We start from the raw sequence: 26,012 nt of genomic DNA on the forward strand, positions 1-26,012 counted from the left end.
GCTTGATACTTGGGTATTTGATTTATAATGATGATGATGGTTTTTATGATTACATGTATTACATAAAATGTTTAAATCAATTTATAATATTTTTGGGAAACGTAATTTCATGAGAAAGTTATCACTCTTGTTATTTAAAAATAAACCACCTGATAGAAAATTATCAACTTAAAAATTAGCCTGCTCGCATCATTTACAACCGCTGAGATCTGGAAACAACCCAAGTGCCCATCAGTAGATGAGTGGATAAAAAAGCTGTATTACATGTACACAATGGAATACTATGCTGCTGTAAGAAAGAAAGATCTCTTATCCTTTGAGATGACATGGAATGACCTAGAGAGTATTATGCTAAGTGAAACAAGCCAAGCAGAGAAAGACATATATCACATGATCTTACTTATTTATGGAATATAATGAACGAAAAAAACTGATGAACAAAATTGACCCAGAGACATTAGAAGTGGAGTACAGACTAACAAGCCTCAGAGGAGGGGGATTTAGGGGGGATGAGATAAACCATAGAACTTAATATGCATGTATGCATGACCAATGGACATAGACAACAAAGCTGGGGGTGGGGTGGGGGTAATGGGGAGGAGGGTGTCAATGGGAGAAAAGGAGAAACATCTGTAACAAAAACAAATTAATAAATTTTTTTAAAAATTAGCCTGTCCTATTTGGTCAAATATGTAATTAACTCACCTCTAATGTGATGACTGGAACTTCTTCTCTTTGGTGAGGTGTGTGATGTTAGCTGGTATTGATGATGTTGCTACTCACAACTGCTCTTCTAGGTCTGGGTCAGTCAGTCGACTCTTTGTAATGAGAGAGAGAAAGGGAGAGAGAGATAGAAACCTTGACGTGAGAGAGAAACATCAATCGGCTGCCTCCTGCACACCCTCTACTGTGAATCGATCCCACAACCTGGGCATGTGCCCTGACTGGGAATCAAACATGGGACAATGCTCCCTCAATCCACCAAGCCATACTGGCCAGGCAAAAGGCAGATGGCTCTTCTTTAGGCTAATAAAGATCTCATTTCCACAGGAATGAAGGAATTTAAGGCTCTGCTAAATCAGTAGGTCTTCAATGATCCCCCTGTCTCTGAAGAAGCCATGATGACTATAGTGGATTACTAAGTGAACTTCTACATCAGCTATTACAAACAGCAGATGACGGGAAAGCAGAAAGAGCAGGACAGGGCTCTGAAGGAACTTTGACAAGAGCTGAACACTCTGTCTGTCCTTTTCCTGGACAAATATAAGGTCTTCCTGAAGTTCTTGTGAGCACCCAAATCACCCACTGCTTTCTCCTAGTCTTGAGACCAAGGCCTGCATGTCTACAAAACCCTTAATTCCTGCCTCTGTACTCAAGTTCTCAGGCTCTGCTCCTTCTTGGTGTTACTCTACCTTGACACCTCAATGAGGACCAACATTTTTTTTCTGGTAAAAATAAATAAAATAAAAGTAAACCACTTGAAAAAATAGAAGAAAATGTATATGTCCTTAAAATTAATATAAGTATGATTTTAAAGTATTAAGTATTGTTTAAAATTATAATTAATAATAATGTATTGCATATTTGAAAGTTACTAAGAGAGTAAATCTTTAAAGTCCTCGTCACAAGAGAAAAATTTGTTTTGTAACTATGTACGGTGTCTCAGAGTTTAACTAGACTTATTGTGGTGATCATTTTGCAATGCATACAAATATTGTACACCTAAAACTAATATACTGTTATATGCCAATTATACCTCAATAAAAATTTAAATTTTTTAAAAGATTATAAAATATATACTCTCTCAAACCAAAATCTAGTTATGAAAAACAAACAAGAATGGCTATTGTCTTCACTAACATTTCACTTTGATCAGGAATCAGTTGACATTTCAAGCAGACAAATGTACAAAATGAAAAATATACATTACTGAAATAAAGAAATGTTTTTAGTACTGTAGATGCTATTAATATGTATCATAGAAATTCAAGAGAATGAACTGAAAAATTCTTATGAAAGAAAACCAGTAAGGCCCTGTTGGGTGGCTCAGTGGTTGGAGTGACATTCCCTTCACCAAAAAGGTTGCTATTCGATTCCCAGTCAGGGCACATACTTAGATTTCAGGTTCATTCCCAGTCTGGGCTCCTATGGGAGTCAACTCATAATTCTCACATCAGTGTTTCTCTCTCTCCCTCCCTCCCTTTCTCTCACTTTAAAATCAATAAAAAATGTATCCTTGAATGAGAAAAAAGAAAGAAAGAAAACCATCAATAAGAAAAATCAATAAATTGGCTGGTTAAAATTTTAGTATCATAGCCCTGGTCAGTGTGGCTCAGTTGGTTGGGTGTCATCCCATACACTGAAGAGTTGATGGTTTAACTTCAGGTCAGGACACATGCCCAGGTTGCAGGCTTGATCCCTGGTAGGAGGAGTGCAGGAGGCAGGGGATCAATGCTTCGTTTTCACATCAATGTCTCTTTCTGTCTTTCCCTCTACCTTCCTGTCTCTAAAAATCAATAAAACAATCTTTTTTTAAAATTTAATATCATAACAACAGTGGCCTCTGTGTGTCAACACTAATGCATGGCAGTCGAATTCATGATATTTGAAACTGGTCATGATCAGTACAATAATATTTTTTGTGAGTTTCTTGGTTTGCCTAGACCTCTGATGGAGGAATGGCAGGATAGCAAACACCACTGAAGTTTTGGCTGCTGAAAATTTCTCAGAAAATTTTTATAAACATGCCATTTTTCTTTACTTTGAGGAAAACAGGAGGTATTTTTCATTCTTTTACAGCCTCTATTGAATTAGTATTCTAAATTATATTCACCTTGTATACTTGTTTATTTGTTTATGATTTTATTATAGAAAATTTCAATTATATACAAAATTATCCATACTAGTTTCATAAACCTCCATGTACCGAGTACCCAGTTTTACAATTACTAATTTATGGCCAGTTTTTTGTTTGTTTGTTTTTTCTATACACTTACATACTTAGTCCCTTAAAAATTATTTGAAAGCAAATTTCAGGTATCATATTTTATCTGTACTTATTTCAGTAAAGGATAAGAATTCTGTTTTTAACATACTTTCAGACCATTATTCAACTAAAAATAAAAGATAACAACTTTATGTCAGTCAGTCGACTCTTTGTAATGAGAGAGAGAAAGGGAGAGAGAGATAGAAACCTTGACGTGAGAGAGAAACATCAATCGGCTGCCTCCTGCACACCCTCTACTGTGAATCGATCCCACAACCTGGGCATGTGCCCTGACTGGGAATCAAACTGGGACCTCTCAGTCCATGGGACAATGCTCCCTCAATCCACCAAGCCATACTGGCCAGGCAAAAGGCAGATGGCTCTTCTTTAGGCTAATAAAGATCTCATTTCCACAGGAATGAAGGAATTTAAGGCTCTGCTAAATCAGTAGGTCTTCAATGATCCCTCTGTCTAGTCAATTTGTCCATTTGTCTTATGTTGTTGTTGTTTTTTTCCTATATTGATTTTTAGAGAGAGAGGAAGGGAGAGGCAGAGAGATAGAAACATCAATGAGAGAGAACATAGATTGGCCACCTCCTACATACTCCCCACTGGGGGCCCACAAATCCCCAGTGGGGAGTATGTGCCCTGACCAGGAATCGAACCTGTGCATGCATGGGTCGATGCTCAACCATTGTGCCACACCGGCCAGGCTTATGTCTTAATTTTAATAGTTTGAATCAGAATCTAAATAATCTATATGTGCTTCTCTCCAATACTTCTTATTCTCTTGCCATTTAAAAAAATATATATTTCTGTAGAGCTTGGAAAATGATTGATCCATCAAAATGTGGTTTAACATGTTCATCTGCCTCTGTTTCCTCTAAATTTATACTTGGGTCGAGTTGTTTGACCTGACTCAGTTTTAATATTTTTGAGAAGGTAAAAATATTTTGGGTTGTATTTCTCCATCAAGGCATACATCATGTCTAGTTATCTCTTATTTTGTAATGCTAGCAGCCATTGAGAAACAATGCTTAGCTCTACAAATAATTCATTCAATGTGGCAGAATGACAATAATCCAGTTTTATTCTTCTTCATGTATTACCTGAGATGCTTCTAGAAATACCACCCCCCCACTTTTGTTTGGTTATCTACTGGTGTATTTTAAATAAAAAATGTAGACACAATTTTTATTCTTTTCCATTAATTACTTGGGTTTCAAAATAATAATTTGGTTCACTAGTATTTTCCCAAACTGACCAATTAATATTTTTAACTTACATTTTATAACATTACTTTTTAAACTCTAATATTTTGGGGTCTATAATTCTTACTATGAATCAACATAAATTTCCCATTTTATGTCTTTTTTTTTAATATGTTGTAATTAATTCTCCACCATGATTTACTGAAGCAAGGTATAAATTTATAAAAGCTTCATCGAAGTAGATTTAAGAAATCTATCAATATTGAATATTTTCACATTTTAATTATTAAATATAATGATGTGATAAAACTTATTTAATGCAACCCTCTTAATTCATTTCTTGTTTATTTATTTTTAAAGAATAAATCAGAAAAGAGTTTGCTTTTGAATCAAATATTATAAGCAACTTACACCAAATGCAGTATAAAATAATCACATTTCCATTAAGAAATTTTGTACCACTTTAAATTCTCAGTTGTGGGGGTGAGAAATGTCTTGTTTTCCAGTGCTATAATTAATATATTGTTTTAATCAATGCAAAAATGAAATATATGAAAAATGTCACATGGTTACTATAAACTTTGGTAACTTAATTTTTCTGAGCCTTAAAATCTCAGCTCTAATTTTGATTTCTTTCATAAATATCTATGAACATTCACAATAGTTAATATACATATTCAAGTTAATACTAGATAAATTTTAGGTCTTCCAGGTACAATTCTGCACCCCATTCCAACGTGTGGGTTTTTTCCCCCACAACACCAAGCAATTCTTCAATACCAATGAGGCATCCTACAATTCAACCTAATTCTGACATTATCTACTGAGACAGCATCAGATTTTAGGTTAAGGGCTCATTTCCATAATACTGCCCTTCACTTAGGATTCTAATTGAAAATCTAGGTTGTTACCTGTGCTTCTGACCAACTGGCTATAAATCAGAGGTTTCACAACCCCTTTCTTGTGTTCAATTAATTTCCTAGAGCAACTCACAGAATTCAGGAAACTGGTTTACTCACTAGATTATCACTTTATTATAAAAATTATTAAATGACAGAAATCAACTCCCAAATAAAGAGATACACAGGACAAGGTATGGGGAAAAGATGTGGAGTTTTATACCCTCTTCAAGGTCTCTCTCCCTATATCTCCATGTTCAATAAACTTGAAGTTCTCAGAACTCTGTCTTTTGGGGTTTTAATGAAAATATTCTTACATAGGCATGATTGATTAAATCATTGGTCATGGGTGATTGAACTCAATCGTCAGTCCCTCTCTTTTCTGAAGAGGTGAGGGTGGGAGGAAGTGAGGCTGAAACTTCCCATTCTAAGCACATGGTTAGCCCCACTGACAACCAAGATACCTTTATTGTTCTCATCACAGGAAGTTTCAAAGTGTTTAGGAGCCATGTGCCTAAAATGGGGATGAATATTTCTTATTATAAATCACAATATTACAAAAACCAAAAATGTCTTTATGCCACATTATGGCATGGCTTCTTGCAAAAATGTTCTGTGTTTCTTCGCAAGTCTTGCCAATGAGAGGTAGCTATGAGAGAACTCTCACATAACCCCTAGATCAGATACAGGCAGAGAAGCAAAAATAATAAAATGTTATTAATTACAGTGAAAGTAACTAACTAGTTTAAACCATTATATATGTATTTCTCTAAAGTGTGGGAATGGTGCATGCCCTTCCCTAGATCTCTGTCTGCATATACCTCATAATATAAGGTTCTTCTTGCATAGTTTGCTATAGTTGTGTTCATGATTAAGTCAGAAACTGGATAAATCCATTGGTGCTGACTCAGTGCTCAAAGCCTGCAGGGAGGTAAGAGTGAGGGTAGTCTGATACTTCCTACATATTCTAAACCCCTTGAAAGTAGTCTACCACATTTTATCAGTTACTATTTCAGTGGAGAGCAGAGGGAAGAATCAAATTGGATACTTAAAGAGTGTCTAATAAAAACTTTGTTAGCAAACATGTCACAGAATTTTAGGGAAACCAATAAGAAATCATACAATTTTCTAGGGCCTCTGACAACACACCCTTACCATCATTCCCTAAAGCTGAGGAGGTTTCCTTTTCTCAGTAGTATAAGCTAGTAATTCTGAGACTAATGCCTATATATTGTAGGATTATACACATAAATAAATATGTACTAAGAATATTGGCAATCAGGTTTCTGATGGTGGAGAAGGGAAATAAACATATAGAAAGGGGAAGACCAAAGTGAATTCTATGGTCTTATATCAGGTGTGAAGTTATCAATATAAATGGATAGACCTTCCCTAGGTGTATTTGCCAAGAGGGCCTAGATGCATAACAACAGCAATAAACGCATTTTCCTTAACCACAAAGAAGAACTAGATCTCCTTGCAGAAATGGCCAATTCTAGGACTGGGGCTCTAAAAGTAGAAAAGAAACTTAGAATGTTGTGTTTAGCCTCAAAGTAAGGAGGGGCTCAAAAAATGATATGATACATTAAGAAGATATTTAGAGCTTACTTGAAGGACCCTCAATAGCCAAGATTCTAAAAATACTACTTGAAAATAAATATGATGGTAGAAGATTATAACTCCATGGAATAAAATTAAAATGTGTGATCCACACTGATGTAAATAATGAATAAATAAATACTTGAGGGGGAAGAAAAAGGAAAAAATAATTACCATAACCTGTAGAAAGTGACACAGCAGGAGCTGTAGCCTTTGATACAGGTATCACCAGTGGTGACCCAGAGGAAGAAGCTGGAAGGCCTAGCATAGCCCAACAGCACTCTCTTCCACCCCTCCAGTCTCCTGCTGGTGCCTCCCATTGAGTCTTACCAAAAGCTAGAGATCATGGCAAGACATTTGATGCAATCTCTGCAGGTCAAATTCCTGGGAATTGGGGAGTATGATGACAAAATGGTTTGTGGACCTACAGGAGAAAAGGGAGACAATCCAGTGAACACTTTTTGATCCAGTGAACACAGAGATTTTTATAAAATAAATATTTAGCCATTTTGTTTTCTTATATTAAACATTTATTGCAAAAAAATTTAAAATTTCATGAAAATCAAAGCTTTTCGCAAAAAAGCTAGGTTGACCCCAACCTATCTTTTTTAGCTTTACCTTCTTTAAGCTACGCTGATTTATTTTTTTTCCTTATAAACTAAGTTCCAACCTTATCAGACTATGTGATGCTTTCGAAGCCACTCATTCAACTCTGTGGCTTTCCTTACTTGTTTTTTCTTGCCTGGAGCACTCTTTTTTTCACTTGCTTCTCATAAAATGTCCTACTGTTTCTCTTGTTGCTTTTCTAAAAAATTCTTACCTGAGGGTATGCTTTTATTGATTTTAGAGAGAGAAGGAGAGAAAGAGAAAGAGGAAGAGAAAGAGAGACATCCACTTGAGAGTGAAACATTGATTATTTGCCTAACGCATGTGCCCCTATGGGGGAATCACACCCACAACCTGGGTATGTGCCCTGACCGGGAATACACCTGCAACCTGTGTATGGGATGATGCTCAACCAACTGAGCCACACCAGTCAAGATGTAATTTCCTACTGGTGTAGGTCAAATATAACCTCACTTCTCTTCTCCCCAAACATCATTAGGCAGAGTGAAGTTTTCCCCGACTTCTATTAGGCAGAGGCAATTGATGAGATATTTGTGCTTCAGTAACACTAATTCAAAGATAAACTAGCAACACGTACACTATAGCATATATAAACAGAAAGATCGCAGTTGATTATATATATATATATATAATCAACTGCGATCTTTCTATTTCTGACCTGTTGCTGCTATAGAGTTCAGGCATTCTATAAGTAGTTGTTAAGAGCATAATTGCCAATGATATATCAGATAAGGGGTTAATTTCCAATACATATAGAGTGCTCATACAACTCCACAAAAGGAAGACAAAGAATCCAATTAAAAAATGGGCAGAGGAACTAATAGACACCTCTCCAAACAGGAGATACAAATGGCTAAGAGACATATGAAGAAATGTTCATCATCACTAATCATCAGGGAGATGCAAATCAAAACAACAATGAGGTATCACCTCACATCTGTCAGAATGGCCGCCATCAACAAATCATCAAACAACAAGTGTTGGCGAGGGTGTGGAGAAAAGGGGACTCTAGTACACTGTTGGTGGGAATGCAGACTGGTGCAGCCACTATGGAAAACAATATGGTGTCACCTCAAAAAATTAAAAATTGATCTCCCATTTGACCCAGTGATCCCACTTCTAGGAATATACCCTACGAAGCATAAAACACCAATCAGAAAGAATATATGTACCCCCATCTTTGTAGCAGCACTATTTACAATCGCTAAGATCTGGAAACAGCCCAAGTGCCCATCAGTAGACGAATGGATCAAAAAGCTGTGGTACATATACACAATGGAGTACTACGCAGCGGTAAGAAAGAAAGATCTCTTATCCTTTGAGACTACATGGAGGGACCTGGAAAGTATCATCCTAAGTGAAACAAGCCAAATAGAGAAAGACAAATTTCATATGATCTCACTGATCTGTGGAATATAATGAACGTAACAGTTTGAGGAATGGGGTAGCCCCAGAGATGCAGAAGCGGGGTACAGACTGACAATCCCCTAAGGAGTGTGGAGGTGGGGGAGGGATGAACCACAGAACTTATACGCATGTATGCATGAACAGTGGACATGGACAACAATCTGGGGAAGGGGCAGGGAGGGAAGGGGGAGGGGGGAATCAGTGGGGGAAAAAAGGAGAATCATCTGTAACAAAAATTAATCAATAAAAAAATTAAATTAAATTAAAAAATGAATATATGTCTCAAGGTACACAGAAATCTGATTGTAATACTGTTCTTTATGAAATCCTCCATTCAGTTACAGCATTTGAAGAGTCAATTTCTCAGATCATCCAGCATCTCATCACCACACAGCTAATTCAAATAGACCAAAGACTCTTATATTTATTTAGAATGCAATATTTTTTGAACAAAAAATTTCACTGCTAAAAATTATTTAAGAAGTACTAAGACACCACAGGATATTTTAAGAATATCTTGCATTTATATAACTAAATTGAAAATTACATATATATAATTATATATGAAATTATATATGGAATTGAATTTGATTATGGCATAGCATCATATAAGAAATGGCAGGGCTTTTATGTATTCCCTTTATAAATAAAGAAGCAGAAAGGATAAATAATTTGCTCAAGGTCAGATACTCTGGAATGAGGCAGGGCAAAATGTTTATGGTGGATACTACTTTCTCTAAAGAAGTTTATGCAAATAAAAGAGAAAATGTCAATAAAGAGACAGACTCTCTTGGCAAGTGTCTTGGGAAAAAAAGGCAAACTTCCTGAATTTAAAATAGAAACATCTACATTAAATCACCTCTTCTCCTCCCTAGAGAAACATCAGCAAAGATTGCCATTTCTGCCATTGAAAACGCAGGACAATCTTCTCTTGACATGACTTCTTTTCTTCTTAGAGGTCATGAGTAAATGATCCTTTTCTGTACAAGAAACGCTGTCCTGCTCTCCTGAGGAGACCATGCATGTCCTACATGGAAGTGATCTGCTTTTCTTTCACTGACCAGCCCTGACTGGGGAAATGAATTGCTGCCAGTTTTATGCACAAGAGAATGTGTTGCTCTTACTAGGATTTCTGGATTGAATTGGAGATTTACACATGCTAATTCCTTAGTGATTGCTACTATAAAGACTTTTATGTTGGCAACATTAGTTGTAGGAAACAAAGAATCTCAAGCTGGTTCAGAGTAGGGAAGTTTATTATAAATACCCATATGAAAGATGTGACTTGCGTGGAAATTTAAGGGCAGAAATACTGCAGGAAGAATCTAAATGCCTGGAACTAGAAGGTGAGTTTAGACTTGGGGTAGCCACAGGTACCTCAGTCGCAGGAGTAGTGAAGGTGTTTCTATAGAAGTAACAGGCCATGCACATGAACACAGTTGTATTTTGTATGTCTGTTTCTTTCTAGTTATTAACTCACATGTTTTCCATGTTCCTTAACTTAAATTCTCAAGACAGTCAAACTTGCTGATATAGAGTTCTGCATCTTTTTTTGTGTTTTACTTTTAAAATTTAATATGAATATGAATCATCTGGGAATCTTGGTAAAAACGGATTGATTCAGGAAGTCTTTGATAGAGCCCGAGATTTTGCATTTCTAACAAGCAAAGATGCTTCACCACAGATTATGGATTGGGTGGCGGTAGAGTTTCTTACCATGTCAAACAGTAGGTATACTAGGCCAATTTAAAGGCTTGATTGTCCTTAGGTCATGTGTCTATCATTTGTCCAATTACTTGGGAATGGGGTTTGGGGGTAGGTTTCACACTGTGTCAAATATACAGGGGCTGTAAGAAAGGCAGTTTACCAAAAAAGGAGCTAGGATTGGGCTAACAATTTGAATGATGCCTCCTAGAAGCAGTTACCTTCCTTTGAGAACTGGTTTTGGTTAGTATCGTTGTCTAATCATAAGTATCATCATTGAAGATCAAAAGAGAGATATTCAGAACATCCCTACTCACCATATTACCTCTTGCTTTAGTTTTAAGATATGCAAGAATAACCTCATGTTCCTATAGCCTATTGTAGAGTGAGAAGAATTGTAATCTTGCTAAAAATGAGTTGCTTTTAAAAGCAACAACCTTGGTAATTAATATGTGCTACCAAAAACTGTGGTCTCATTTTTTTTTTTTTTTTTCTGTGCGTTGTGGAAAATTCTGGAATCTGGGATTTTTTTAATACAAACTCTTCATCCTGCACCTGGAGTGATCATCCTAAAATACACACTTCATCTGACCAGTCATTGGTGATTCACCTCCAGAATCAAGACCAAGTTCTTCCACTCCAGTGTTCTTTAGACTCTGATCGCAACTTATCTTTCTGTACCATCCCCCATCACTTCTGCCACATGTCATATCCCATGTCATCCCTTGTCACACCCAATGATTTGCCATTACCTATCTCAGAGAACTTTCCAGACTGTGATTTTTCTCTAGCTCTTTCTTCAGAGAATGTGGTTTCTTATATATCTATAACTCATATCTCTCTTTTACCCACAATTAATTATACCATCTTCTTTGTTCCAACAGTTATCGATCTATACCCTAAAATAGCATTAGCTTAGTACTATATTTGTTCATGCATTTGTCTAATATAAATTATTTTAAATATCGTATCTCCATAAATGAGTCTAGTATTTGGTAGCCACTCAGTAAATGTTTATTAAATGAAAAGAATGCCCCGGCCAGTGTGGCTCCTTGGTTGAACATTGACCCATGTACCAAGTGGTCTTTGGTTTGATTTCTAGTCAGAGCACATGCCCAGGTTTCAGGCTTGAATGCAAATGGGGGACATGCAGGGCGTGGTCAATTGATGTTTCTTACTCATCAATGTTTCTATCTCTCTCTCCCACTCCCTTCCTCTCTCTCTAAAAATAAATTTTATATAATATATATATACATATATACATATATAAATGAAGCAAATGAGGGAATCACTTGGTCTGTAGGGGCAGAGTTGGAGGTGCACTGGTTGGAAGAGTCCAAGTAGAAGTGGGGGAAGAAACTAGCAGATAACATGAGGCAAATCAGAGACCCAGTGAGAGGACTCACACACACATTTCTGCTATTTGCTTCTCACTTGACTCTATGCTGTATCTGTTTGCTTTCAGCAAGTTAGAATGATATTTAAATCCTGAGTTCATAGCTGCTGGAATATTTACTTCCTTCAAATAAAACCACTGTTTCTGTTCATAATTCAAGATTCTGATGCTACAACAGCAGCTGAATTGAACATCAGCACCAAAAAGTGACTCATCAAAATGGCAGGGAAAGAAAATAAAATATCAAATAAAGTATTTTTTTCATTATTCCTATGTGATTCTATTTTCTTAGAAGAAAAACTATTTAATCTATGTTGGAGGTATGGAACACAGAGGCTCTTATCACCGAACAGTCTTATTGCAACAGGTTAGATGTGTTCATCTTAGCACTTGCCTGGGATATAATTATGCTCATAGGTTCATTTGGTTTAATGTTATTGGCTTATATTATCCCAGACAATTCTTTTTTTCATAAGTAGCTCAGTGCTTTCTTGTCTTCTCATGCCATCCTTGATTTTAAGTAATTACAGTTTATACCATCTGGCCCAGAGATTGTTGTATCTCCAGCCTTCCCTGTTGCACCAGAGGGTATGATGTGAATGCATGTACTATATAATGTACTTTATTACAAACACTGGTTTAATCTAGTCAGCTCAAAGAAATGATAATACACATTATGAGCTAATCTCGGGACATAAGAGAAAGAGAGGGGAAGAGAGCTAGAGTGAGAGAACTGGAAAGGAAGACAGAGAGTGAGTGAGTGAGTGAGTGAGTGAGTGAGTGAGTGAGAAAGATATGTTTCTATCTGGATGGTCTGAATTTATTTAAATAAAATCATTTCCCCTCTGCAAAAAAAAAAAAAAAAAAAAAACAGGAGAAAAGACAAAGTCAGGGGAGCAGGAGAGGAGAAGTGCCAAAAGGACACACATTGAGTCAGTCCCTGCAGTTCCTTCCAGGTGGGGGGACAGTGGCTGGCTTGACACCCAGGGTTACCTACCTCTCTTTTGTCTCCCTGGTGACTCCTGGCAGCCTTTCAAAGCTGAAACTTCATGGTTGTTTTAGAGGCAATGTTTTTGAAGGCCATGGAAATGCTAGATACCAATTGAGTGGACACATTGAGAGGTCTCTGTGGCACTTGGCCTGCCTCCATCTCCCAGTGCGGTGGTCTTCCGGACAGCAGGCACTGTGGTCTCCGCAGCACATCCTTTCGTTCAGCTTGCACTAGCAGCAGTTTGCACCCAGGATGTTGCAGATATCCTGATAGATGCTGTGGAGCTTATAATTTTCATCTTCCATGTAAAGTACAGTGAGCACCACTTGGCCTCTTGAATCCTCTGGCCGTTGCCTCTGCTGCCCACCAGGTGAAGTTTGAGTGTCTTCACTAGGTCTCTGCTTTCAGGCTCACTTAAGTTCCTTCTAGTAAACTGGAAACACAGATGTCTCTGTAAACTTAAATTTGAACTTGCTGAAGCAGTTTGCAGTGACCCTCACCCCCAATCCTGCTGGTTCTGGCTATTGTCAGAGATGAGGCCAAGCTCTTCCTATAGGACAAATTCTGCTGCTTGTGCCTGTCCTGGTATGGAAGGAATGTCCTGTCTGGGGCTCCACCATGGCTGTGGATATGTGGGAAGGGGAGGCAGCCATGCAGACCTGCCTAGGCTCCTCTCCATCACTGTCTGGCATGGGTCCTGCTACCGGAAGGGCTAGGCTGCACCAACTGCAGCAGAGGCAGAAGCCCATGGAAGCCCCAGGCACTCACTGGGTAAGGTTCTTGGCTTTCTGGAATGTAGGCCTGGTTGGATGGCTTTCTCTGAAACAGGAGTTTCTGTGTTTGTGTGTAAATGTTCTTGGACAAATTCAACTTGAACAAGAAAATGATATATGCCCAGCTGGTGTGGTTTAATGGATTGAGCATCATCCCATGGACTATGAGGTCCTGGTTCGATTCCTAGTCAAGGGAACATGCCTGGGTTGTGGGCGAACCCCAGTAGGGGATGTGCAGGAGGCAACTGATCAATGTTTCAATCTCACATCGATGTTTTGCTCTCTCTAAAAAAAATCAATAAAACATATTTTTAGCCCTGTTGGTGTAGCTCAGTGGTTGAGTGTCAACCCATGCACCAAGAGGTTGCCAGTTTAATTCTGGGTCAGGGCACATGCCCAGATTGTGAGACCAATCCCCAGTGAAGGGCATGTAGGAGGCGGCCAATTAATGTTCTTTCTCATTGATGTTTCTCTCTCTCTCCTTCTCTCTTCCTCTCTTTCTGAAATCAATAAAGAAAAAAAAAACTTAAAAAAAAATAAAATGACAAGTAACTTTTGAATTGATGAAAAAGAAGATGGGAAGCCTTGAAGCTCACCCTCTTCTATGCCATTTATTTTCTTCTGAATTGCATCATTTAATTACTGCTGTTATTCCTGGGGGCAGAATTCAGAGGTGAGGAAGAAGCATGGAAGATACTACAATAAAGAAATACAAAATGGAATATAATTAATATATTCATTGTCTTATAAGAATCATTCAATACTATAGAGGAGACAAACAGCCACATGAACACTAGAAAGAAATCTCTAAGCAGATAGGATTGGCAGCTGCTAACTGTGACTCATAGGTAAAACAACCAGTTTTAGGTTTCTATAGAGTTAAACTGATGTCAGGGAATATCTTTTAATCTTGTCCCAGAAACTATTTCTGACATAACTATATGTATTTATAGAGAAAATGACTATAAACATAATGATATGTAAAACATATACATATTATTGGTTATAATTTCTGGATATTGAGGTCAAATTAACCCTGGCCAATGTGGCTTGGTTGGTTGGAGTATCTTCCAGTACACCAAAGGGAGGCGGTTCAATTCCCAGTCAAGGCACATACCCAGGTTGCATGTTTGATCCCTGGTCAGCACGTGTGGGAGGCTGCTTGTCAGTGTTTCTCTCTCACATCAATGTTTCTCTTTCTTTCTTTCTTCCTCTCTCTAAAATCAATTTTAGGAATTGCTGGGATCCACATTTCCCATCCTGTAGAGATAATTTACTTTGCAATGAAAGAGGACAATCAAGCTGAAAATTCACAATAATCTGAGATTAAAAAAAAGTATGTAATTTTTTTATTTCTATTCTATTCTTCTGATCCTATTAACCAATAATTCAATCCTTCCTTGAATATACAAACTGATAATTTTTCCTTTTAACTGAAATAGATCAAATTGAGTTTTATATTGATGATATATGGGTGAGTAAAACATCAAGTTTCATAACAATTTAATACTTTGATATAATTTTTGTAAAACTTAAAATTTATGTATATAGAAATATAAAAATCATGCAGAAGACACCTCAAAGTAGGTGCAGTGATTTATCACTGGAGCAGTGGGGAACAGGAGGAGAAAATTATCCTGCTTTTATATTGTACATTTTTATATTGACTACAATTTTAATACTAAACTTTATTAATTTTGTATTTGAAAAATAATGTTATAAGCCTATAAACTGAACACTTATAGAAAGAGTATATAAAGAAAAACAAGGGCTTTCCAACCACTCAAACTCAAATTTTCTGATGCCAAGTGCACCTGCATTGATTGGTCCCAGTAGAGAATTATGATTGCTTCTGATAGAAAGCCAAAGATGCAGAACAACTTTCCAACTCACAAATGCCTAATTTATGAACACCTGTCACATAAAGAGAAAGTCTACTGGCCTAAGCTAACTTGCCAAGAAACAGCATAGTAGAGTGGGAAATGCCTGAGCTTTGCAGTGAGACTACTTCATCTCTAATTCTGTCCCTCTATAGCTGCGAAGTATCCAGTGAGTTACCTAGCCTTGCTGCCCCTCAGGTCCTCATCCATAAAATGTTCTGACAATGGTTCTTAACTAACAAGTTTTCTATGACATTTATTACAAATAACACATCAGAAAGTCTGGCACATATGATACACTCCACCTGCGCGAGTGTTACCATTGGTTTTATCTGAGGCAGCTTGTTCTCTAGGTGCTCAAGATGGCACTGCATCTCTGTGTTCTTCCTCTAATGACAGCAAGTCCATTAAAATAATGATTTTCCTGTCATGGTGAAAGATTTCAACATGTTAGAATCAATTTCCTTAGAATTAATTCTTGTCCCACATATCTGCACATCATTTGATTGAAATAGAGCTACCCTTAAGTTTATTCAATTCATCACAATAAAAGCAGAAAGCTTATTCTATTTGAAACATTTTAATATGTATTTTTCACATTGCACAAATTCCTGAAATCTGATATCCCTCCCAGATGGTGGAGAGTTTCAGTGCCCATCAACCAGGCCACAGGCCAGGCGCTGCTTGAGTTGTACGTTGTTACTGTCTGATGTGGACACGTTTTGCAGCAGCTGTTAGTGGAACACGGCTTTCACCATGCACTATTCTCATTGCTGGTATGAGGTGTGTTGATTTAGTTGCATTTAAAATGTCCTCAAAAATAATACGTTATACCCAAGCAGTGAAACAGAAGTTATTGTATATTCAGAAAGTTATAGAGTAGATCAACATGATACACATTCAAATTCTATACAGTAAACCTTTAACTTTGTGGACCTTGATTTAATGGACTTTGAATTTAAGGGACAAAATTTCCGCTTCATACATCTTATGTGAAAATGAACACCCTGGCATTCTTATACACCAATGATGAACTCACAGAAAGAGAAACTGAAAAAACAATACCACTTACCATCATGGCAAAAAAAATTAAGATACCTAGGAATAAGCTTAACCAAAGAAATAAAAGACATGTGCAGAAAACTATAGGACATTGAAAAAAAAAAAAGTAGAGGAAGATATAAAAAAGTGGAAGCACATACCTTGTTCATGGATTAGAAGAATTAACATCATTAAAATGTCCATACTTCCCAAAGCAATCTATAGATTCAATGCAATCCCCATCAAAACACCAACAACATATTTTACAGAACTAGTACAAATACTTCAAAAGTTCATATGGAACCAAAAAAAAAAAACAAATAGCCACAGCAATCTTGAAAAAGAAGAACAAAGTAGGTGGGATCACAATACCAGATATCAGGTTATACTACAAAGCCCCTGTAATCAAAACAGCCTGGTTCTGGCACAAGAACAGAAATATAGACTAGTGGAACAGAACAGAAAACCCAGAAATAGACCCAAGAGAGTATGCTCAATTAATATTTGACAAAAAAGGCAAGAGCATACAATGGAGCAAAGATAGCCTCTTTAATAAATGGCGCTGAGAAAATTGGACAGATACATGCAAAAAAAAAAAAAAAAAAAATGCAACTTACACCATACACATGAAAAAACTCAAAATGGATAAAAGACTTAAATGTGACCCGTGAATCCATAAAAATTCTAGAAGAAAGTGTAGGCAACAAAATTTCAAACATCATACGCAGCAGAATTTTCACTCGTACATCACCTAAGGCAACAGAAACAGAAGAAAAAATGAACACGTGGGACTACATCAAACTGAAAAGCTTCTGCACAGCCAAAGAAACAACCACCAAAATGGAAAGGCAACCCACTGTATGGGAGAGCATCATTGCCAATGATACATCAGATAAGGGGTTAATTTCCAAAATATATAGAGTGCTCATACAACTCAACAGAGGAAGACAAAGAACGCAATTAAAAAAATGGGCAGAGGACCTAAATAGACAGCTCTCCAAATAGGACATACAAATGGCCAAGAGACATATGAAGAAATGTTCAACATCAGTAATCATCACAGAGATACAAATTAAAACAACAATGAGGTATCACCTCACACCTGTCAGAATGGCCGTCATCAACAAATCATCAAACAACAAGTGTTGGCGAGGGTGTGGAGAAAAGGGGACTCTAGTACACTGCTGGTGGGAATACAGACTGGTGCAGCCACTATGGAAAACACTATGGTGCTACCTCAAAAAACTAAAAATTGAACTTCCATTTGACCCAGTGATTCCACTTCTAGGAATATATCCTAAAAAGCCTGAAACACCAATCAGAAAGAATATATGTACCCCCATGTTTGTAGCAGCACTATTTACAATAGCTAAGATCTGGAAACAGCCTAACAGTAGAGAAATGGATTAAAAAAAAAAACAAAACAGTGGTACATATACACAATGGAGTACTATGCAGCTGTAAGAAAGAAAGATCTCTTATTCTTTCAGATGACATGGAGGTACCTGGAAAGTATTATCCTAAGCGAAACAAGCCAAGCAGAAAAAGACAACACCATATGATCTCACTTATCTGTGGAATATAATGAACATAACTGTCTGGGAAATAGGGTAGACCCAGAGACATGGAAGTAGGGTACAGACTGACAACCCTCAGAAGAGGGGGGTGGGGGGAGGAAAGATATAAATCACCGAACTTATATGCATGTATGCATAACCAATGGACACGGACAACAAGCTGGGGACATGGTGTGGGGGGGATTGGGAGGAGGGTGTCAATGGGGAAAAAAAAAAGGAGAAACATCTGTAACAAAAATAAAATTAAAGAAAAAGAACACCTTATTAATTTAAAAATGCTTTTAACCAAGATTTGCTTATAATCAAATTAACAGGTTATTTTTTGTTATGAACTCACTGTTACTTTTAACAAATTTTAGCAAATAGGCCATATGTTGGATAAAACACTGTAGTAATTTTGCCAACATAAATAAATATTATTTATCTACAACTTATAGTCTACATATTTAAATCCAAGGGTCACCGCTCGTGAATGTTTGGGGAATGATCAGCCTGTGATCATGCCACTTTAAGCAGTATTAGTTCTTTTGTCCTGTGGCGTGACTTTCTGCAGCAGTTTGAATGCAAGCTGGTGGATGTTCCCAGGTGGGCTAAGCCACTCCTCAGCTTTGTGCATGTGTTACTCAGGGTGACTAGTGAATGCACACATTTACTAGATCTACTCTGTATAAATTCAAAATTACAATGATATGTATAGAAAAATTTTTTGTGAAATTAAACTTTTCATACATACTAATTTTAATTACACAAATTTCTCTACATAAGTAAAAATAGGTAAACAAACTCATTTGTCACATACTAATTTTAATTACACAAATTTCTCTACATAAGTAAAAATAGGTAAACAAACTCATTTGTCAATTTTTCTAACATATGCATTTGAAAAACCTTCAATGGACTTTCGGCTTTAATGACACTCAAGCCTGAATCGGTCCATTCTGTCAAGGTTTCATCATATATAAAATAAAAGTTCTACATAAGAAAGCACTGTGACAAAATTTAACTACCCTTCTTCTCCCCTTACAGTTAATAAAATAATAAAACTATACTAGGTGGTAACTTAAATCTAAATAAATATAGTCATTGACATCAAGAAATGTGTGTCCCTCTTTGCCTCCAGGCTTCCCTCTTCACTCTGGCCCATGGGTCTCCAGTGTGATGTCTACTGACCACACACCACGTGCCAGGACTACTGCTGGGGACTGTTTTCTTCCCAGCAGAGGTCCAAGGCTGTCACACTTGATCCAAAACAAAAACCTTGCTCTCACCATTATTTGCAGTGGCTGTAATTCTGCTTGCAATTTCTAGACTTTTATTGCCCTTCCGAGTGAAAACTTAGTGATTAAGCTGGAGTCTGCTTTTGATACAATGGCCTTTACAAGTGGATCTTGCCACTACTGTGGAGGAGTTGATTCCTGAGAAACTATTTATTCATAGAAAATCTGCTGCTTATGAGTTATAAACATCATCTAGACCTCAGATATCTATTAAACTCACAATGTAGATGCAATGCTAATATCAAATCTCTAGTATGCACATGAATTGGGGTATATATGGTCAAAGAAATCACAGAGGCAAGATCTGGCCAGTGCTGTCCTGGTGCTGTCATCAAGAGAGAAGAACATAGCAGGATCACTCAGAAGTTGCCATCAAATTATGACTGTAATTTGACTCCAGAGATGGGAGTTAGGAAATTTCCCTCAAAGAGGGAAGTGAGAATTTTCAGAGAAAAGCAGAGAGATGTTGTTACTGGGCCATCTACTGTGGTTAGAGAGAGAGCCAAGTTTCCAAGAGATAAATCTTAAAAATGAAACAGTGGGTCTGGTTTCTACATACAGAAGAAGTCCCCCTACAGTCCTAACTCAAAAGCCTCCTACATATCTAACTCGGGAATCACTTTTAGCAGTGGAAACATGGGTTATAAAGGGTGGGTGCATGGAGACAAAACCCAGTGAAGGCACCAGTCTGACGCACCATTTCACTGAGTTCACTCTTGGACATAATCTCTTTGATTGAATTATCAGATGGGACTGTAAGAGAGCAGAATATGTGACTCCAAAAATACTAATTTGGCAAGGAGCTTGTTTGGGCAACCAAAACTCGGTGGGCTCAAGAGAAACTTCTGTCCCTGCCTTAACTACCTAGAAGATTCTAAACTGGGGTCTTACCCAGAATGAAAATTATTACCAGAGATATATTTTACCTGTGTAACCATCTGTTTGACAGGGCCAACCTCTAATGACCAAACATCTATTCTCAGAGTTATGAATTACCCTCCCATGCTTAAAGCCCCAGACTCTTTATCCTATTCCTTAGCTCAGGAAGTCATATATACATCATTTTACTTTTCTGTCTCTGAATCTTCCATTTATGTGGTGTTTCTGACTTTCTCATGTATGTGGTTTCCTGTACATATGAAATTGAATTTGATTTTTTTCTGTCAATCTGTTTCACATTGATTTTGTTAGCAGACCAGCCAAAAGAATCTTTGTAGGATAGAGGAAAATTCTTCATCTCCTATGGGATCAGTGATTGATATTTAAAATATTTCTCTTGCCAGTCAGTGTGGCTCAGAGAGAGGACTGAGTGTCGTCCCATGGGCCAAGAGGTCCCGTTTGGATTCCCAGTCAGACCACATGCCTGGATTGCAGGCTCCATCCCCAGTAGGGGGCATGCAGGAGGCAGCTGATCAATGTTTCTGTCTCTCTAAAAAGAAAAATTAGCCCTGGCCATTTTGGCTCAGTGGTTGGAGCATTGGCCTGCGGACCAGAGAGTCTTGGGTTTGGTTCCCACTAGGGGCACGTACCCCCCCAAAAAAATCAATAAAAAACATTTTAAAAAATGTTTCTCTTTACTTCTGCCCCTTTCTAACATTTTCTCTAATGTTGTTTAGTTGAATTTTCACAGTAAAGCGAAACCGCACTATAATCCAATTAATTCTGGGTTTCTGAATCAGAGAACCTTCCGGACATTAGGGGAAGATTCATTGCATATTTGTAGTAGCCCTGACAGTTTTATTCCCTGCCACATCAGGGATTAATGAGGTGTTTATGGAGAAAACATTGGAAATTTCTACCCTGCATGGCATTGTGTTTTTCAAGAAACATGATTTGTTTCAAAGAATTTATAACCAAGCTTTACATTTGATCTTTATCCTAAAGTGAGTTCTACCTGTGTGAGAATGGTACTCTTGGGGAAGCTAATGTGAGTCTACTGACTTCACGTTCAGGTACATGGGAAAACAGATTCACATTCTTAAATTTCCTGCATTTCTGACATTCCTGCCAGGGCCTTCCTTTCACACTAATATTTCATCTTTCCCCCTTTCTATTTTTTCTATTGCCCAACAATAAAAAAAAAAAAAAAAAAAAAATGGAGTTTCTTTGACCTTGCATAAAATAGATTTTCAAATTTTATTGTTGATCAAACAAAAAAATGCATACACAAATGAATAAATGAGTGAATAAAATTAATTTAAAAATGGATTTTCTGACTTAATTAAAACTTACCTTCAGCCCAGCCGGTGTGGCTCAGTGGTTGAGTGTCGACCCATGCACCAAGAGGTCTCCAGTTCAATCCCTGGTCAGGGCACATGCCCAGGTTGTGGGCCAGATCCCCAGTGGGGGGCATACATGAGGCAGCCAACTGATGTTCTCTCTCATTGATGTTCCTATCTCTCTCTCACTCCCCTTCCTCTCTCTCTAAAATCAATTAAAAAAATAATTTAAATAAATAAAACTTACTCTTTTAGTTTGAAGCACTGAGGAACAGAGTTATAATGAGATTGCTGTGGTCCATAGGTGGCATGTCTTCCCTTCATTTCTCTGAGATACACACTAACACCCCCACCTCAAGCTTCCAGGAACCCTTCTTCTTATGTTTCCAGAAAATGAAAGAGTCAGGCCACCCTCCTGACCAGACAGTCCTTCCCCTTGTTCTACTGGCTTTCGGATATACATGACTTTGCAGCTTCCCCTTGAAAAAGATGTGACGCACAACTAAACCAGACTGTCAATATCTCCCCTTTCCATTTGCCTTCTTCTCTTCTTCTGTGTATGTCCATCTTTCCCTGTCTCCTTCTTAAAAGGATTACCCTGTAATTATGTAGTCCCTACTGAATAACCCAGAATAATCTCTCTATCTCAAGGTCCTTAACTCAGTCACACACCTGCAAAGACAATTTTTCACAATGAGGAAACAGTCACAAGGTCAAGGGATTAGGACATGATATCATTGGAGGCCATTTTTCAGCCCACTACTATGTGGGATGAGAGGGAAAAAATGGCGGCGGAGTGAATGGAGCTACAAAGACCATCTCCCAGGACTAAACTGGATTTACAACGTAAATAAAGACAAATCGTCAGGAAGGGGCAACCGAAAGGCAGCCTGGAGGACCACATAACCAGGGACACTGACACAATCCTGGTAGGTTTGTAAGGACACGAGAGGGGGCCAGAAGCCCACGGTCCACAGCGGCCTGGGCTGGGACCAGCGGACTCGACCGGGACCAGGGGACTCAGCTGGAAGCTGCTGCCACCTCAACTGGGTGCCATGCCCTCGGCTGGTGCCACAGACTCACAGACTCGGCCATCCTTAGCCAGGAGCAGCACCCTCAGGTTAAAACTCCCAGGTGGCTCCATGACGCAGAGCCTGGACAGAGGCTAAATTGCCAGCAGCCACTCACCTTGGACTTCGGCAGAGGGAAGGCAGACTGGACTGGAACTGTGTGGGGACACTCGGGATTTGGAGGGGGCTCAGAGCTTTTGCTGAATGCAGCCACGCAGGACTGTGGTCATCTTACTACTTCCCAGGGCCTTGGGGAGAGGTGCAAACCCTCCCTCGGAGATTCAACCCCACCTGGTAGCCATTGAAATGCTAATTGAGGCCCATTAACAACCAGCATCTACCCCACCCTCCAGAAATCCTCTTACACTGAGCTCCTGAGGGAGTTTTTCAGGCAACTCAGAAACCAAGGTTCTTCAGGTGACCTGTACTAATAGCCTCCAGGAAAAAAAAAAGCTAGAGGAAAGTTAAGACTTGACAGTGGTGTTTAAAGTGGGTCCTCCCTGCCTCATCCAAACCCAGGAGAGGGAGCCACAAACATCATAACACCAACACCCACAGGGAAAATTTGGCAGACTCCAAAGCCCACTGTGATAGCCAAAATGGTGAAAAACAGAAACAAAAGACAAATGAAGGAACAAGAGACCTCTACCGAAGATGAGATAAATGAGGTGCAGTTAAGCAAGTCAACAGAACTACAATTCAGAGCCATGATCTTGAGGAAGCTCAACAACATGTGTTAGGACATGAGCACCATGAGAAAAAACATAGAAATGTTGAAAATCAACTACTTGGAAATTAAAAACGACATATCAGAAATGAAAAACACATTGGAAGGTCTAAAAAGCAGAGTAGAGGAAGCTGAGGACTGGATCAGTGAATTAGAAGACAGGATACAAAAAATCAACCAATAAGAAAACCTAAAGGAAAAAAACGATAAAATACAGGAAGACAGCTTAAGAGAACTGTGGGACAACTGGAAACGTAATAATATTCACATCATAGGAGTCCCTGAAGAAGAAGAAAATGAGCAAGGGTTAGAGAATATATTCAAAAAAATAGTGACAGAAAACTTTCCTAATTTTGTGAAAGAAGAAGGCATTCAAGTTCAAGAAGAAAAGAGAGCCCCAAGTAAGAAGAACCCAAACAGGCCCACACCAAGACACATAGTAATCAAACTGCCAAAAGTTAAAGACAAACAGAGAATCCTAAAAGCAGCAAGAGATAAGCAACAGGTTACCTACAAAGGAAACCCCATAAGGCTCTCAGCTGACTTCTCACAAGAAACACTACAGGCCAGAAGAGAATGGCATGAAGTAATCAAGGTCATGAAAAACAAGGATCTGAATTCAAGACTACTCTACCCAGCAAAGCTATCATTCAAAATGGAAGAACAAATAAAGAGCTTCTCAGACATAAAAAGGCTAAGGGAATACATTAGCACCAAATCAGCACTGCAAGAAATGTTAAAAGGACTGCTGTAATTAGCAGGAGAAATGGGAAGGAAAATAGAACCACACTAAACAAAAATGGCAATAAATAAGTACATATCAATAATCACCTGAAATGTAAATAGATTGAATGTTCCCATAAAAAGACACACAGTAGCTGATTGGATAAGAAAGCATGACTTATCTATATATTGCTTATAAGAGACCCACCTCACAACAAAAAACTCACATAGATTGAAAGTGAAGGGATGGAAAAAATCTTCCAAGCAAACGGAAAGGAAAAAAAAAAGCTGGGGTAGCAATATTCATATCTGATAAAATAGACTTCAAAATGAAGGCCATAACTAGAGACAAAGAAGGCCACTACATAATATTGAAAGGATTTATTCAACAGGAAGATATAACCTTGATAAACATATATGCACCCAATATAGGAGCACCAAAATATATTAAAAATCTTCTGAAGCACTTCAAAGGAGAAATCGATAGCAATACAATCATAGCAGGGGACTTCAACTCCCCACTGACATCACTAGATAGATCCTCTAGACAAAAATTAACAAGGAAACACAGACTCTAAATGAAGCACTAGATCAAATAGATTTAATAGATATCTACAAAGAATTACACCCCAAAACTACAGAATTTACATTCTTCTCAAGTGCACATGAGACATTCTCAAAGATAGACCACATGTTAGGACACAAAGTAAGTCTCTACAAGGTCAAGAAGACTGAAATCAAATCAAGCATCTTCTCAGATCACAATGGCATGAAACTAGAAATCAATTGCAAGAAGAACATACAAAGACATTTGAACACATGGAAGCTAAATAGCATGTTATTAAACAATGAATGGGTCACCAAGGAGATCAAGGAAGAAATCAAAAACGTCCTGGAAACCAATGAAAATGAAGACACAACAACACAAAATCTATGGAATGCAGCGAAAACAGTTCTGAGAGAGAAGTTCATAGTACTACAAGCCTACCTCAAAAAAAAAAAAAAAAAACAAGAAAAATCTCTAATAGACTATCTAACCTCACAACTTAAAGAACTAGAGAGCAAACAAAAAGAAAACCCCAGAGCAAGTAGAAGGAAGGAAATAGTAAAGATCAGAGCAGAAATAAATGACATAGAGACCAAAAAAACAATTCAAAGGATCAATGAAACAAAGAGCTGGTTTTTCTAAAAAATAAACAAGATTGATGGACCCTTAGCTAGACTCACCAAGAAACAAAGAGAGAGAACCCAAGTACGCAAAATCAGAAATGAAAGAGGAGAGGTAACAACTGAAACCACAGAAATACAAAAGATTGTTAACAACTATGATGAACAATTATACGGCAAAAAATTTGACAATCTAAGCAAAATGGACAAATTTCTAGAAACACATAGTCTCCCAAAACTGGACCAGGAAGAGATAGAAAACTTGAGCAGACCAATATCAACAGAAGAAATTGAAGATGTAATCAAGACTCTCTCAGCAAACAAAAGCCCAGGCCCGGATGGCTTCATGGGGGAGTTTTACCGAACCTTCAAAGAAGAAATAATACCCATTCTACTGAAACTATTTCAAAAAATTCAAGAAGAAGTAAGACTTCCAAACTCGTTTTATGACGCCAGCATAATTCTAATTCCCAAACCAGAAAAAGACATTACAAAGAAAAAAAAATTGCAGGCCAATATCCCTGATGAATATAGACGCCAAAATCCTGAACAAAATACTAGCAAATCAGCTCCAGCAATACACCAAAAAAATTATCCACCATGACCAAGTGGGATTCATCCCAGGGATGCAAGGCTGGTACAATATTCGCAAATCAATAAACGTGATACACCACATAAATAAAATGAAGAATAAAAACCTCATGGTCATATCAATAGATGCTGAAAAAGCCTTCGACA

The sequence above is a fragment of the Molossus molossus genome, unplaced genomic scaffold (genome assembly GCF_014108415.1).
Source record: "Molossus molossus isolate mMolMol1 unplaced genomic scaffold, mMolMol1.p scaffold_m16_p_17, whole genome shotgun sequence".
Lineage (NCBI taxonomy): Eukaryota > Metazoa > Chordata > Mammalia > Chiroptera > Molossidae > Molossus > Molossus molossus.